Below are 14,428 nucleotides of genomic sequence, written 5' to 3'. Positions count from 1 at the left end.
ACCACCTATCATTATGCCTCCACGGAAAAATCAGCCGCTCAAACTTTATATTTCATCCGCAGAAAATTCCGTTGGTTGTCTGCTGGCCCAAGATAATGAATTTGAAAAGAGTAGGCTTTATATTACTTAAGTAGAATTCTCACAGCAAATGAGCTAAAGTACTTTCCTATAGAAAAGTTATGCTTGGCGTTGTATTTTGAAGCAACAAAATTATGACACTACATGTTATCGGCTGCGGTGTTTATTATTTCTCAAATTGACTTAATCAAGTATATGTTGTCAAAACCTATTATCAGAAGGTATATTGGAAAATGAATAATAGCATTGTCAGAATTTACATTTAAGTACGTCTCCCAAAAAGCAGTGAAAGAATAAGCTTTGGCCGACTTTTTGGCTGACCATCCATGTTTAAAGGTGGAAGATGAAATGGATCCAGTAGAGATAGCTTCAATTTCCCTTACACATTGGAAGTTAAGTTTTGATCGATCAAGGATGCAGATTTCAGCAGGGGTGGGAATTATAATTAGATCCCCTAAAGGACAAAAGACACAATTTTCATTTGAACTCGCCTTTGAATGTTCAAATAATCAGGCCAAGTATAAAGCTTTAATTATCGGCTTGGAAATTTGAAGGAACTAAGACGTCTTCAGTTGAAATAATTGGCAACTCAATGTTGACCCTGAAACATTTGATGGGTGAATACAGTTGTCATAGTTTGGCTTTATCTGAATATTACATTGTGGCAAATCAACTCATACAAAGTTTTGATGATGTAATCCTTCAACATGTGCCAAGTGAATTGAATTTTGAGGCCAACGAGATGGACCAGATAGCATCAAGAGTACACATTCCGGCTGAGTTGACAGAGAAGGTAATAAGTATACGGAAGAGGACTCTCTCAATGTTGAAGGAAAGATTCACAATGGGAGATATTTTTTGTGTAGAGATAGATGAATATGATTGGAGATTTTTGTTGGTGAAATACTTGGAGAATCCTAATGGAAAGAATGATAGAAAGACTCGCCTAAGAGCAGTTCAATATGTCTTATTTAACAAGCAGTTATATAAGATAGGTCAGGATGATTTACTTTTGAAATGCTTGGGCAAACATGAAGTAATGTTAGTAATGGATGAGGTGCATGAAGGTATCTATGGTGTACACCAAGCAGGCATAAAAATGAGGTGGTTGATAAGAAGATATGACCATTATTGGATGACTATCCTGTCTGATTGCATTAATTATGCCAAAGGGTGTATGGCTTGTCAACGTCATGGTCCAATATAGTACATCCCTGTCGTACCATTGAACCTGATAGTTAAGCCTTAACCGTTTTAAGGTTGGGCTATGGATTTGATTAGAAAGGTGTATCCTCCATCGATTAAGCAACATTCGTTCATCGTAGTCACCACCGACTACTTCACTAAATGGGTGGAAGAATGACTGACTATGAACCAAGCAGATGTGATCAAGTTCATCAAAAGAAGATATAATCCACAGGTTTGGCATAGCAGAAACTACTATGCTGGATCGTGAAACAGTATTCATTGGTGAAGTGGTTGAAACATTCACCAAGGAATATGGGATTAAACTTAATCATTCAACCCCATATTTTGCTCAGGCCAATGGTCAGGTTGAGGCAACAAATAAAGTCCTAAAATGCATCTTAGAAAAAATGGTAGATGACAATCCGAGGGATTGGCACAACTTGCTATTTGAAACTTTATGAGCTTATCAAACATCAAAGAGATCTAGTACTAGAACCACACCTTTCGCACTAACATATGGGCATGATACTAATCTACCCATGGAAGTAACTGTGAGGTCTCTATAGATTGCCCAGCATCACAATCTTACTTCGGCCGAATACAGTCAAGCCATGATGTAAGAGATAGAAGAATTGGATGAAGTGAGATTGGTTGCACTGGATTATCTCCAAATATAGAAGAAAGCTGTGGCAAGAGCGCATAACAAAAGAGTACAATTTAAGGACTTCGGCGAAGGGGACTTCGTGTGGAAAGCAATCCTACCAATTGGTTCCAAAGATCCAAAGTATGGAAAATGGTCTCCTACCTGGGAAGGACCAATCATTGTCACCAAAATATTAGGGAAGGGTGTGTATCAACTTTAGGACATTGATGGTACAAAGCATTCCAACTCGATCAACGGCTGCTTCTTAAAGAAATCTTACCTGACTAGTTGGGAAGCTCATGAAACAATAAAGGCAAAAGAAACTAGTTAGGTGCATTAAACAGGATATTAAGTCTTGTACTCAATATATCATTCGGTATTAATAAAGTTTAGGGCCAAAATTTTCACGGCCATTATTTTTTTAATTTTTTATTTATTTGTGTATATGGCTTGGCTAATTTTGGCCGCTCGTAAAATATAATTTTTATATGCCGAGTTTGGAAGACTCAAGCATAGGATGAATTTCACTGCCAATTTCAAACAAGACTTAATAATTTGGAGAAGATACGATTGTTTGGCCGACAAACGGCTAAGAATAAATTTATTAAGGAGCCATAAAATTTAATGGACTAGTCTAACAAAAGAAATAAAACAATATCTAGAGAAAAAAATAATAAAAAAAGAGGCTACTGCTCTCCAAATACATCATAAGCTATTTTTTTGAAAGCTTCCTATAAACAATTACAATGCTGGATAGTTTCTTTAGCTTGAGATCTACTGTTTCTCATTGCTTTGATTTTCTCTTTGGTATTGATAATTTTCACTTTGACAGAAGCGGCTTGAGTAGACAAGTTCTTGGCATGATTGACCTTTTCTTTAAGATTAAGTTTTGCAATGGATAGTTTTTCCTTCAATTCCTCGATCTCAATAGCTAGAGCAGCAGCTTCTTGCTTTGTTGTAGAATGGTCAGCAGCAACGAAGCAAAATTAGCTTGGAGGTTAGAAAAAGAAGTGGAAATTTTTTGGACCTTGTCAATATCCCACTGTGCAAATAAAAAGGTATTCACATCCTGATGAAAAGTGGCATGGATCTCAGGGACACAAGAACAGATGCTAGCATCCAATAAAGAAGTATTGCTAATGAAGCCGAATGATTTGTCTAGTTTTTCTCGTGCTTCATTTTTAGTTAAGGCTTTAAAATCTCCTTTGAAAAAGCTAACAATATAGTCAAAAGCTTTTTGGACTTTTTCAATTTCAGAATCGTCTACTTCTATTTGAGTGACAACTGGAGTAGGCAAGAATGGTCCGAGAAGGTCATCAGCATCAAGGAAAATATTCTCTCCAAGGTTAAATTTAGCCGGAAAAATGAAAGATTCCTGCAAAATGAAATAATAAATAAAGAAAATTATTTCAACATTTGAGATGACTTGAAGTGTGAAATATATATATACCTTGGATTTGTTTCCTGTTGTGACAGAGAGAGGTTTTGGAATAGCAAACGAGGTCGAAGACACCAAAGGCAAATTAGAAGATTCGGCCAAAGGAGAAGGAGAGCGTTTGTCCAAAGTTTGGCCATTCTATCATGAAAAAAAGAAATTTAATGAGTTGACATGTATGAATGGTGGAAAGAAAAGGCCAAAGGTTATATATGTCCATATATTAATAATATCATTATGCGTGTCATTTGTTGGAGATTGATTGCCATGAGAAGATGGGATGATAGCTTTTTTATCTTCGCGTGCCCAGTGTGGTTTTTCTGCATTTATCAAAAAGTTAATTTTAGTATAAATAAAACTAAAACCACATTTACAAATGCTAAGTTATACCAGATTCGGGGGTACAGGATTGTCCCACTTTTTTTATTTTTTGGAAGTGCTTTCATTGGCAAACGAAAGGGATAAAAGTTGAATGTTAGATGAACAACCTGCAAGAGTAAAACAGTTAATTCAAGCAAAACCACATTTGCTGAAGGTGTTTTTTGCATAAAACTTACTAATGTCTAAAAATTGGCTGGACCAAATAATCTTTACAGTCTTCATTAATGGAGGGTTTTTCTCTATGCCCTGGCAAGGATTAAGTGCAGTACTCAACCAAAAAGGAAGAAAATGATATCTGGTCAGCATAGAAAAAGTTTCCGAAGCCCGATGGTTTGTGGAGTAGAAGAAGTCAAAGCAATCTTTGGCCGAATGTCCTTGTAAACCATTTTGTAGGATTTGGCAGCCTAGGAGCGTATTGGGATGACTTGTGGACAGAGATGGCCTCTTCTAAAGAAAGTAGGCATGGAGCCAAAGCTGCAATATTCACAGAGGACCGGCATGATGTGGGTCCATGTTAGCATTGACGACAAACCAATAGTAAGATCTTCAGCTATGTGAATGTATCCTTTTGTCACTTGCATTGAAGGCACACAAAAGATATACTTGCACAACCACAAAAGAAGAAAAGAAAGGTGTTCTTGATTTAAGGGTGGTTTGCCTTTGCCTTGGATGTTCTTCAAGAAGTGGTTGTAAGAAGATTCATGCTTTGGGAAGTTAGCTTCTTCACAATGCAGCATGCCGTCTCAAGATAGAGCAGTAATGGACAAAAGTTCGCCATAAGGTCTAAGGCCGAGCAAAAAAACTAGATTTAAAGGTCAGTGTCATCATCCCAAACCTGAAATGAAAAACATTGGAAATACAAGACCACAAACAAAATGCAGCTACAATCAGGCCTTTGTCGCGTGGAATGTTAATATAGGATAGATGTATCGTGGCATAAATTCCAAATTTTTTTCAGGTACTGCCGTAATAGGGATCTAAGGGATCCACCCATGTAATCCACTCCGGAGGTGTGACTGGCCATGACTTGAAAGGTTTAGAATCTTCCTATTTAGACCAATCTAAGGCTGATGAGGAGAATGGTAGAACTCTATCCCGGCAAGTTCTGAATACGGCTTCAACTTCACAAGGCATTTTGTCTTTGAATCTAGGGCCAAGGCTAAATTCCTTATAAAGTTGGTTTCTCTCGATCAAAATCCTATCGTCAATAGCATTTTTGGTGTGATTGATAGCATGCTCAAGCTACTCTATATATGACAAAATCCTATCGTCAATAGCATTTTTGGTGTGATTGATAGCATGCTCAAGCTACTCTATATATGACAATTTGTCTTATTGGTGGTCTGCTATATATAAAAAGAATACTTCAGAAAATAGAAATATATATATATATATATATATATATATTTAATATGCTAAATTAAGGCCATTAGGACCTTTGAGTGTGGAAATGAATCATGAGCCTCATTATTTTTTGTTTTGCAGCTTTGATAAAGTTGTGTCCTCATCGAGCTGATTATCTTAAAAAAAAAAATTCATCCGCTTGAATAAGTTTTAAACAACCAAGAGTTGAAAATTGGAAAGGCAACTGGCATGTTCTGATGCTATACTTATATATATATATATATATAAATAAAGGAATGCATTCATGGTTTACCTATACATACATATATATATATATGGTTATATATTACAAAAAAGAAAAATAAAAAAAAGGAAGCATGAGATGTTTTGGTATGTATATTTATATATATATATATATATATATATATATGGAACCGAGAGAAGGTTTGTGTGGCTGGACAAAAGACATGTGGATACATTTTTGCCATATATATGTATGAAGCCTTGTGCCATGGTGAGTATTTTCATGCTTCACATGTGCAAATATATTAAAAAAAAAAAACAAGAGACAAAAGGCATGAGATGTTTAGATGCTATACATATATATATATACGAAACCATGGGCCCTTGGTGAGTGTTTTCATGCTTCACATGTGCATATATATTAAAAAAAAAGAAAAAAGAAAAAGGAAAAGGAAGCATGAGAAACCGTGTGCTTTTGTGGATGTCTTCCATGCTTAACATGTCTATGTATATAAACAAGAGGCATGAGAGGTTTAGATGCTATTTAGATATATATATATATATATATATATATATGAAACCGAAAGGTATGGTGGAATAGCTAGATTAAAGACAGGTTAATGCTTTGGTGTCATATGAAGCTGTGAGCAGATGTGCAGGTGGGAGCATAACTTTGTGCAGAATCCAGCAAAGAAACAAGTCAATATATACATATATTTGTCTGGTAATGAATTGAAGAACCGGCGGCAAACACGAAGCTTCATATCCACATGAAAATTAAGTTTGCGAAGCCAAAATTTTCATACCAAATCAATAATTGAGAAAGAGACCGTGCATTAGAGAAGGGTGGAGCCGAATATGGTTGCAGTAAATAAAGCTGAGAAGGATGAAAGACATACCCGTTCGTGGAAGTTGTCTGATCGGTGCAGTGGAAGCTTGACTGCAAGGCTTGGATGGACTGCACTCTGAAGATGGATGGTTGATCCCGCTTAAAAGATGGCTCAATTTGCAAGAATTTCCAGTTGGAATTGGAGTGTTTTAGCTGTAAGCAAAATAAATTGAAAAAGAGAATCACATGTGCATCTACGGAATCCGTGACCTACAAAAAACGAGTAGAATTTTTGGAAGCAATGGATTTGTAATTGTGATGATATGTTTATAGACTCTAGGGTTTGATGGCCGCATGAGAAACATATGAATACTGAATTATTTGGTGCATTATATGGTGATTAATTTTTGAGCCAGTAAAGTGCTAAATATTAGCAAGATATTTTGAGTATACTCAGAATTGGAGTAAGCGGCCGAAGCTTAATTAGCAGTGAAAGAATTAATATGCATTTTATAAGATTCGGCTAATTTCTTTTAAGGTTATGAAAGTTAATTGATCAAATAAATTGAAAAGGTCGGAATAAAGAGCACATTCTGGAGGTTATGGAGCTGGAAATTACGGAATGTCATCAAGAGGTGATCTTGGCATACATTAAATATAGTGTATTTTGCCATCTAATTTGATGAAAGCTGGATGTGCTATTTTATGGAAACGATAGTTATTGATTTATAACTGATACGTATATATAGAGATCACAAAAGACATTCAAGGTGATAAAAGGAAATTTTAAGTATACAAAATAAGAAAAAAAGGAAAGAAGGCAAATTGGCAAGAAGAATCCGGATTGAATTTGGAATGAAGTTCCGATTCAGGGTGATGGCAGAAAGGGTGATTGGGCAGCAAAAATAAATATGAATATATATAAACATATTATATATATACATTCGGATGTAATCCCAAACGTTTTGCTGCAATAATTGATTGGCAAAATTGGAGGCTTGGATATTTTCTTCCATCTGTCTTTAGAAGTGATTAATTTGAAGTATTCTGGGCAAAATGTATACATATTGATTTGATATGCGTATGTATATGTATATATGTGTTTGGCCTGTTTATTTGAGAACTTGTTGGGGGCAAAGGATTCCGAAAGATAACGGACGGGAAGGATTAAATACATGTCATGATATTTTGATGAAGTGAGTGCCACGGCATACTTGCATGTGGATTATGTAAAATCATACATGCACATGAGTTTGCTTGTGCTTGTTACGTGCATATTGAATGTTTTTTTTTTTTTTTGCATCAAGGCATGAAGCTATCACAAGGCCATCATTCAAGATCCAAGTTAATACTATATTCCTTTGCAATTTTTTCATTCCACTTCAAACTCACAAAGCAAGGGGGCAATGTTTGGACCATAATATTAATTTTCTAAATTAATATTTTTATGTCATTGAAATATTATTTTTAGGAGATCAATTAAATAGCATTAGTCCCCCATGATTGGAAATGATAGAGAAACCAAACTTGCACATGTATAAATTATGATTTTGAAGTTGGTTTTTTGAAAAGTCCAACATCGGGAGCGTGTGAAGCAACTTAAAGTTCTCTACATATATAAATTCAAGCTCCATTAGCTTTGAAAAAGAATCTCTACACACCTCCACAAACGACTACAAGAATATAGACTAATTAGTTTATTCTCTGTAGAATTTACTTTGTTTATTTTATTGTTCTTATTTGTTTTTAGTTGAAAATTTATTTTAAAAATCTTTTATTCATTAAGGCAATCAGACCTTGTAAGATTATTTTTGTTCTCTAATAATCAATATAATCGTCTGAGGAGTTTGATTCATTTGGCGCACATTTTCTTTTATTTCTTTGAACTATTACAGGTTTGAAGTGGCATGCCCGCAAATTTAGAAGACGACAGATTATTGGAAATTTTCCGACATTATTCCAACAAAACCCATGAAGGACCAACTCTAAGCAAGTATAATGTCCAATGCAGTATAGCACATCATACTTCAGCTTTAACAAAATACACATATGTACATACATAAATACATACATACATGCATGCATACATAGAAGTATTCCATTACTATGAAGGCTAGATGACAATTTAGGCAATAATATAAATGGATGGGGTTAAAAACTTCAAATCATCTTGTTACTAACAAAATATAAATTGTGTTAATTAAATAAATAACTAAACAATATGATATCAGGTGAAATTATATAGTAGAAAAGAAATTCAGTAATAAAAAAAAGAACATCAAACATGATATAATTTTTCTATGCCAAAAATTACTCTGTCATACTCTTTGTATGGTTCCAGAGAAAACCATGGATGAAACAGTAAAATAAAATTGTGAGACTGTTTTGAGTTTTTTATTATCTTGACAGCTACAAGCTGAATTATCAGGCTTAAAACTTTTCTTTCCTGGCAAATAATCAAAGAAAAAGAGGTACAGAGAGCTCAAATGGAAATTAAAGATTGAAGGAAACTATGAAAATGAATCATAAATTTTACAAAAAAAAATAAAAAATAAAAACCTTAGAACGGTTTTGGATACCGAAGAAAACGAGAAAAGAAGCAAGCAGTGTCAGCAAAGGGAATAGCCTCCATTGAAGCATATTCTCCATTCCTGCTCTGCTAAACATAGGAAAAGGAAGGAGAGGTTTTTGATTTGGTCGAAGAGGTTCTTGTTAATTGAGAATTATTCCATGTATCTTAAAGATAAGGCTTAATTAATTAAGAAGTTGATAAGTATTATGTATGCATGTATTAAGTCTTTTAGGAGTTTGTGATGTAATTAATGTTCTAGTCCACATTCATAGTATTAGAGTTAATTTCAAGTTATGTTCCTGGTATAAATAGCTTTGCTGATCTCATTTTGATGTATGGATTAATGTATGAAGAAAATGATGAAATGGAAAATGATGTACGAATGCTTTATCAGAAAATTGTTTTAACAGATTGAAGTTCTTTATTGTTTGGTGTATTTGCCAGCATATTTCATGTTTTCTTCAACAAGTGGTATCAGAGCTTAATTCTTAAGGCATTTGTTAAAAATGTCTTTGAGTGAGCAAATTGGTCCTGGTCCTCTAAAGTTTGATGGAAGCAATTATCATTTATGGGCTTTCAAGATGCAAGCCTATCTTGAAGCCCTCAATTTGTGGGAACTAGTAGAGCAAGACACTGATCCTCTAAAAGACATGAAGAGGTAATCCAAAGGAAGCCAAAAGCTTTGACCTGCATTCACCGGACTGTCACTAATGCAGTCTTTACGAGGATTATTAATATTAAATCTTCAAAAGAAGTGTAGGACAAATTGAAGTTGGAATTTGAAGGTAATAACAAAGTCAAGTTTATTAATTTTATAACCTTGAAGAGGGAGCTTGATGTCATGAAAATGAAGGAAGAAGAAATTATTAAAGAATATGCTTCAAGGCTCTTTGATGCGACAAACAAGATCAGATTTCTTGGCCAAGATCTTCTAGATGAAAATATTATTGAAAAACTTTTTTGTAAGCCTACCAACAAAGTATGAGTCAAAGATTTCAGCCATTGAAGAGTCTGTTTATCCTAAAACTCTTCATATTTCATAACTGATTAGTACGCTTTATGCCTTTGAAAAAAAGCTCGGCATAGGAGGTGAAGAATATAATGTTGAAGGAGCATTCCAAGCAAGACACAAAAGTAAGCAAAGCAAAGAAGATGGCAAGAAACCTACAAAAGGAAGTTCAAACAAAGGGAAAGATGTGCAGTTTCTGCAAATTCAGACCAAAAGACAAGTTATCCACCATGTAAACATTGTACTAGAACAAACCACAAGTAGGAAGATTGCAGATATAAAGGCAAGCCTCCCATTTAATGTAGGTTCTACAAAAAATGGGTCATTTTGAAAGAAATTGCAAACTAAAAAAAGCACAAGGCAAAGCAGGGACAACTCAACAAGCAAATGTCACAGAAGCAGAAGAAGAAGAGCTCGAAGAAAATGTATTTCTTGCTTCTCAATTACTCGAATCTGATTTACTACATGGTTGATTGGTAGCGGATGCACAAGTCACGTGGCTAAGGAAGAGAGTCTATTTCAAAGTTTAAACAAGTCTATCAAGTTCAAGGTTAGAATTAGAAATGGATAAGTTGTAGAGGTTGCTGGAAGGGGAACTATTTTGGTTCAAACCAAGGCTGGACCAAGACATATTAATCAAGTTCTTTATGTCCCCCCCCTCTCTCTCTCTCTCTATATATATATATATATAATCTCCTAAATGTCCCTCAAGTTCTATTAAATGGCTATTCTAGTTTTTTAAAAGAAATTCATATTATATCTATGACAAAAGAGCTTTCTTAATTATAAAACTACCTAGGTTAACAAGTATTTCATGTTCAATCTTAATATTCAAAAGGAAGATGCATGTAATGTAACTCTTAATAAATCTAAGATATGGCATTGTAGATTTGGTCATTTTCACTATAATGCCCTATCTAAGCTATGTAAGGAAGGCATACAAGAAATATGCAAGAGGTGATGATCTCAAATGAAGTATGTAGAGTTTTCCAAATGGGGAAGCAACACAAACTACCATTTCCTGCTGAAGCAACATGGAGAGCAAAGAGTAAGCTTGAACTCATTCATAGTAACCTTTGTGGTCCTATGAAGGAGCAATCCTTGAACAAGAACAAATAATTTGTTTTGTTTGTGGATGATTATACCCGGATGACCTGGATTTATTTCATCAAAAGTAAGTCGCAAGCTTTTGATATTTTTAAGAAGTTCAAGAGGATGGTTGAAGCTCAAATAGGCAGTAAGATCAAGGCTCTCAGAATTGACAATGGTCTTGAGTTCAACTCCATAGAATTCAAAGATTTCTACAACAATTATGGTATTTCTTATCAACTCACAATTCCGTACATAACATAACAAAATGGTGTTGTGGAGAGGAAGAATAGAGTTGTCATGGAGATGATAAGATGTATGCTAACTGAGAAGAAGCTTCCCAATAAAATCTGGGCCAAACCTGCCTGCATGGTAGTATATCTCATGAATAGTTTTCCTACTTCAGCCTTGAAGGGAGTCACACCCATTGAATAATGGACAGGTCATAAACCTTCAATAAAGCATGTGAGAATCTTTGGTGCTGGATGTTATGTTCATGTGCCAACGCCTAAAAGATCCAAACTAGATCAAAAGTCTCGACTTAGAATTTTTCTAGGTTATGTTCCTATAACCAAAGGATACAAAGCCTATGATATTTAAGAAGGAAAGGTCCTTGTCAATAGAGATGTAATAATTGATAAAGGATCAAATTGCAAATTGGTTAAGAAAAAATTGAAGCAACAAAAAAAATATTATTTTTAAACCTAATAAGGAGTTACAGACTTAGTAGTAAAACAACCAAGATAAAGATGACAAAGATGAATTTAATGATGAAGATCAAGATGAACCATTGAAGCTAAGAGCCAAAAGTCTATGAGAGTTGTAATCTGGCTATCTCTGAACCAAATTTATATGAATTAGCATCAAAAAATGCTAGATGGTTCAAGCTATGGAGGAGGAGTCGTTCATGATTAACAAGAACCAAACTTGGACTCTTGTGAGTAGACCTAATGGAAGAAAGCCAATTGGTCTAAAATGGATTTACAAAATGTAGAGAAATTCGGATGGTTCAGTCAACAAACTGAAAGCAAGATTAATCATAAAGGGATATGCTCAAAAGGCAGGTTTGGATTATGGAGAAATATTTGCTCCTATAGCATGACAAGACACAGTCTGGTTTCTAGCGGCTTTGGCTGAAAAATCTATCATTTAGATGTTAAATCAACATTTCTTTATGGTGGCTTGAAAGAGGATATTTATGTGGACATTCCTCAAGGTTTTCCAACTAAGACTGAAGGTGATAAAGTTTTAAAGATTAATAAGGCTTTGTATGGGCTGAAACAGGCTCTAAGAGCTTGGTATGGGAACATTAATGCTTATTTAAGTAATGTGGTTCTCAAAGGAGTCTAAATGAGGCAATATTATGTGTCAACATAGGTTCAACTCTTGTTGTCTCTATGTATATTGATGATTTGCTAGTAACAAGCAATGATAAGGATGAAATTTTCAAAATTAAAATGTAGAAATAATTTGAAATGTCAGATCTTAACATTATGAACTAGTTTCTCGGAATGGAAATCATGCAAAAAGATATAGGTATTTCTATGACTCAATCCAAGTATGCCAAAGATTTACTGAAGAAATGGAAGATGGAAGACTACAAACTAGTTCCTATGCCAATGGCTTGCAATGAGAAGTTATCAGAAGATGATGCAGCTGAAAAAGTAGATACTATCATGTTTAGGAGCATCATTGGAGGTCTTTTTTTCCAAACACACACCGGACCTGATATTATGTTTTCCATAAGCTATTTATTAAGATTTATGCATGAACCATGTGAGAAACATCTTAGATGCTCTAAAAGAATTTTGAGATATGTGAAAGGAATTGCCAATTATGGGTTATGTTTAGTTCAAAAGGTTCAGGTGAATTATCAAAAGGCTTAGGTGAATTAATGGGGTTTTCGGACTCCGATTGGGCTTGAAATGAAGATGATAGCAAAAGTAGTTTAGCTTATGTATTCACTCTTGGAAGTTGTGTATTTTCATGGTGCTCAATGAAACAAGAAGTTGTTGCTCTCCTCTGCTGAAGCAATATATATTGCAGCTGTCAATGCAACAAATCAAGCTATTTGGATTCAAAAAATACTTCAGATTTGGGCATGAATGTAAGTTCACCTATGGTTATCAATGTGGACAACAAATTTGCCATTTCTCTTGTAGAAGCTTCAATTCTTCATGGCACTGCCAAGCATATTTGAGTCAAGTTTCATGTGATAAGGCAGATGGTGGCTAATAAAGAAATCAAGTTGAATTATTGTCCTTTTGAAGCTCAAGTAGCAAATATTTTGACTAAAAGTCTTCAAAGGCAAGGTTTGAGCATATACGAAACATGTTGGGAGTACATGGATCAATTCCTAAGGAGAAGAATGTTAATTGAGAATTATTCCATGTATCTTGAAAATGAGACTTAATTAATTAAGAAGTTGATAAGTATTATGTATGCATGTATTAAGTCTTTTAGGAGTTTTTGATGTAATTAATGTTCTAGTCCACATTCATAGTATTAGAGTTAATTTCAAATTATGTTCCTAATATAAATAGCTTTGTTGATCTCATTTTGATGTATGGATTAATATATGAAAAAAATTATGAAATGGAAAATGATGTATGAATGTTTTAACATATTTAGGTTCTTCATTGTTCGGTGTATTTGCCAGCATATTTTATATTTTTTTCAACAGTTCTCATTGCCAACTGTACACCTGTGCGGAAAAGCATGAAAATCACTATCAATCAAATTCCAAAAGCTGGACAACCAAGATTCTCATACATACAGTTCAGTCCGTTTGTCACCGAGCAAAGCTCATACCTAAGTTAAGAAATTACCAAACAAACGTGTTTATAAAACACTAAACCAACTTAAGTTAATAGGACCTAGCAAAAAACAAAAAACAAAATACAAAAAACCTGGTAAGGATTACAGTTTTGTGATCTAATTTATGTTATCCAAAAGTACGTTCTACGGAAAAAAAAAAATATATATATATATATATATATAAATAATATGAAAATTCAAAAATTATAAAACCTAAAATTATTAATAAAAAATTAAGGAGAGATATATATTATACTCTTTCTTTTTTTTTTTTTTTTTTTTTTTTTGGGGAAAAAAGAGACATTGTATTCGTGTGATATTTATGTTTTTACTTTTAAAAAATATATTTTATATTTTTCTAAATCTGTGACAGATTAACTAGGAACAATGGTAAATTCAAACAAAGTACCGCTTGGCAAAGCAGAGTATCCAAATTGTAGGCTGCTCGGACACACAAACCAAAGGGCAATGATAACCTTACCCTTGACAGTCGGATCCAAAACGACTGCGGTCTGTAATACTATTAAAATATTCGTTCAACCATTTGTCAACCTCTATAGCAACTCTCTCATGCTTGTTTCCTTGATTCTTAATAATTTGATTACTCATGCTAGAAGAGATACACATGGAAACCTAGTTCGCTTAATCATACTTGACATATCACAAATGGTTGGATTTTTATTTCTTTCTTACATATATATATATATATATATATATATTCATTTTTTTTTTTTTCCTTCCTACATACGGCAGCAATTTAAACTTGTATAATAAACTCGACCCCTCCAATCTGCGAACCA

At 34.1% G+C, this 14,428-nt stretch overlaps 1 long non-coding RNA gene across 2 annotated transcripts; it reads right to left on the bottom strand.

Annotated features, from left to right (window-relative positions):
* Nucleotides 1-2,479: 2,479 nt before the first annotated feature.
* Nucleotides 2,480-4,888, bottom strand: LOC132800260 (uncharacterized). 2 transcript variants are annotated; one of them, XR_009635211.1, is made up of 4 exons: nucleotides 3,902-4,888; nucleotides 3,735-3,832; nucleotides 3,360-3,664; nucleotides 2,480-3,284 (listed from the first exon to the last, which is right to left on the bottom strand). It is a non-coding gene; the product is annotated as an uncharacterized LOC132800260 (long non-coding RNA). The 2 variants fall into 2 exon arrangements; XR_009635210.1 differs by having other exon boundaries at nucleotides 3,360-3,832.
* Between the last annotated feature and the right edge of the window lie 9,540 nt (nucleotides 4,889-14,428).

Source organism: Ziziphus jujuba, chromosome 1 (assembly GCF_031755915.1).
Source record: "Ziziphus jujuba cultivar Dongzao chromosome 1, ASM3175591v1".
NCBI classification, from domain to species: Eukaryota; Viridiplantae; Streptophyta; class Magnoliopsida; order Rosales; family Rhamnaceae; genus Ziziphus; species Ziziphus jujuba.
Note: the sequence above shows the minus strand (reverse complement) of the source record. Positions and strands in the feature narration are given on the sequence as shown.